The sequence below is a fragment of the Kryptolebias marmoratus genome, linkage group LG8 (assembly GCF_001649575.2).
Source record: "Kryptolebias marmoratus isolate JLee-2015 linkage group LG8, ASM164957v2, whole genome shotgun sequence".
NCBI classification, from domain to species: domain Eukaryota; kingdom Metazoa; phylum Chordata; class Actinopteri; order Cyprinodontiformes; family Rivulidae; genus Kryptolebias; species Kryptolebias marmoratus.
Genome location: NC_051437.1, coordinates 367,452 through 370,464, shown reverse-complemented (window position 1 = coordinate 370,464; position 3,013 = coordinate 367,452).

Below are 3,013 nucleotides of genomic sequence, written 5' to 3'. Positions count from 1 at the left end.
CCATCCCCCTCCTCCTCCTGATGAAGAAGAAGCAGAAGAACTCCAGACGCTCTGACCCAAAAGTGTTGACAGAGTTCCTGAACGAGCAGCAGACAGAACAAACTAAAACAGCTGCTGGAGACAACAGATCATAGTTAAAACCCGTAAAACACCAAAACAAACAAACAAACAAAAATATTGTTTTAAACATTTGTCATAAATTCATGTTAAAGCTGCTTGACTCAGTTTAGGTCATTTCAGTTGGATTTTTTACCCCCGTCACCTCACTGAGAAGCTCAGAGACAAACAGTTATTTTTACCCTGAAATAAAAGTTATCCTGACAGGATTTACAAGATATTCAACCTTAAAACTAAACTAGTTCTAAAATATTTCTTTTAAATCCAACAAATCAGTTTAACATTTCAGAACATCTGCTTGGAGCCAAACCAAAAACAGACAAAGAAATCTTCAGTTTTTATGAGATTTGCCAAGTCCATAAGAATAAAAACAAATATTCAGCTCAGATCAAATATTTCAGCCACAGATTAAGTTCCCTCTGAATCAGATTCAACCTAAACCTGACTGACATCTGTTTCCTGAATGTTTAGAAGAGAAAGTTCAGAAACAATAAAGTCTCACTCAGACCTTCCTTTCTCTGACACTGCAGAGTTCATCAGTGTTTACTGGGATGGAAAAATCATTTAGACATTGTTGAGGAGACAAATATTACCTAAATGAAACTCAAACTCTAAAAACCCTCTCCTCACGATGGACCGGAAAATGCACAGAGAAACCAGGAGTCAAAAATGGTCAGAAGCAGTATCTTCAGTTTAAAAGATTTATTAGCCTTAGCCTAAGGGAGACATTCCTTACCAGCTCACAGCAGGAACACCAGAAGATGTCTGACCTAAATATCAAAAACATAGCATTTTAACCTAAACAAAGAGCTGGCCCATCCTCCTTCGGTCATCTTTCCAGGACCCTGTATATGGACTTGTTTTTCTCCATCTTCTGCAGGTGGTTTTCTTCGAGTGGGTTTCAGTTCCTAATTAGCTGACTCCTCCAGACCTTCTTATCTTCATAGTTGGTACCAGCAGTCACGTACACCACAAACTCACATGACCTCACCAGTGCATAGTTGCACTCATCCTCGGGTTAATACAATCAATAGAATTACAGAACATTAATACATGATTCTAACCGGTAAGGAGTGTCTATATTATAGTTTCACTTCACAACATCTGTCCCCTCAGAAACCAAAAGGTAGTGACCTCTTTTCTGTGCTGACATGGACTCCACCAGGGTTGTTTGGTGCTGTTTGGTTTCTCCCTTTGTTATGGCCTGAATGCCTCTGACTGCTGTTTATCTTCGGTTGCTCTTAGGGCAAAGTGATTTTTACCATCAGCAGGTTGATCAAATGCAAAATGTTATTGTCTGTTAGATAAACATGAGGTCATGCAAAGCCCAGCTGTATATAATGGGGTCCAAGACACAGCCTCGGTGCACAAGGTTTGTGGCCGAGAACACTGCTCTGTGTTACACCTTTGTGCCTTGCAGTCAACAGTATTTGACGACCATTCTACGGAGGGCCTTGTCTGTCATGACATATTTCTGTTCTTGTTACATAAAGATTTCCACAATCTTTACCCTTCAGACTGGATTCATCTCTGTAAGATCAGACCTGCAAGGTCTGTTCACAGATGTTCATTTACAGATTGTGTTGCTGGGAATTCATCCAGCTATTTGTTTCTTTCTCTCTACAGTTTGATTTGTTTGTAAACAGGCAGAAAAACCACCAATAAACTACTTCTTACACATGAAGTGAAAGGTTTTCCTTACTGAGTGTTTGTTAATCTACAGTAAAATCTGTTTATTTTTATTGTACTGAGAAAAGACCAAATTAACTTGTTAAATTGAAGGAATGCATGTTACCTGTGTAAAATAGACGCTCTTGCCAGATAGAAACATGTATTAATGTACCTGTAAATTGAATCAACTGTATTAACATGTTGATAGTTGTAACTATGCCCTGGTGAGGTCATGTGAGTTTATGGTGTGTGTGACTGCCTGCACGGCTACAAGATAACAGAGACTAGGGGAGTCAGCTCAGTAGAAACTGAAACTGTCAGGGTTTTGATTTATTTAACCTGCTAAGAAAGAATTACACCAGAGAGGCTTGTTGTCTTTTTGTGAAGGCCTTCGCAAGAGGAGAAATTCCACAACAGCTCCTAATGGCGTGCTGTCCAGGAAGTTCTGCCTGCTTACTTGAGCTTTCTCTTTTATTAGAGGAAGAAGAAAAAAGGGGTTAACCATAACATAGCATAACCATAACACATCTCTGTTTGGGAGAGCCAGATGGTGTGGCGCCCGCCGTCTGACCTTCATGTCTCACGTAGGCAGTTTTACACATGAGCATAAAGGCTGATAACATAAAAACCCTAACAGAAACCCTCCCGAAGAAACCCAACTGCAGAAGACAGGAAAACAACTCCAGATATGGTCCCGGAAGAATGTCCAGACGAAGATGAGCCATTGTGTGGGGCAACATGTTAAAACTGCTATGTGTTAGAGATCTCGCTCAGACGTGACTTCGGTTTTCCTATTATTCTGGCAAGGTGTCTCCTTTCAGCACTGAAAGTTAATAAATTCTGCTTGAACTTTAAAGTGGACTCTTTGGCTGTTTTTGACTCTCTGACTCCGTGCATCTTCCCGATCCCAAGTGAGGAGGTTGAGCAGGTTTTCCGGGTTTCTGTGAGTTTTTTCTGACCTCGACACTGTGCAGCCACGTTTTGTGCTGCCAATTTTTTTAAAACACGGTTTATTTTTGTAGGCAAAACTGTATTCTAGGCCGTGAACATTATTTTGTTACCCACCTTGGCAGCCACTCATGTGTATGATTTAATCTGCAGGAGTACACTTTCAACATAAACACAGTCAGATTCAGACACATTTTTAAATAATTATTATTTATCATCAGTTGTTTTTTGACATGGACATGTTTTCTGTCAGAGGAGAGTCCTTAGCAGGAGTACA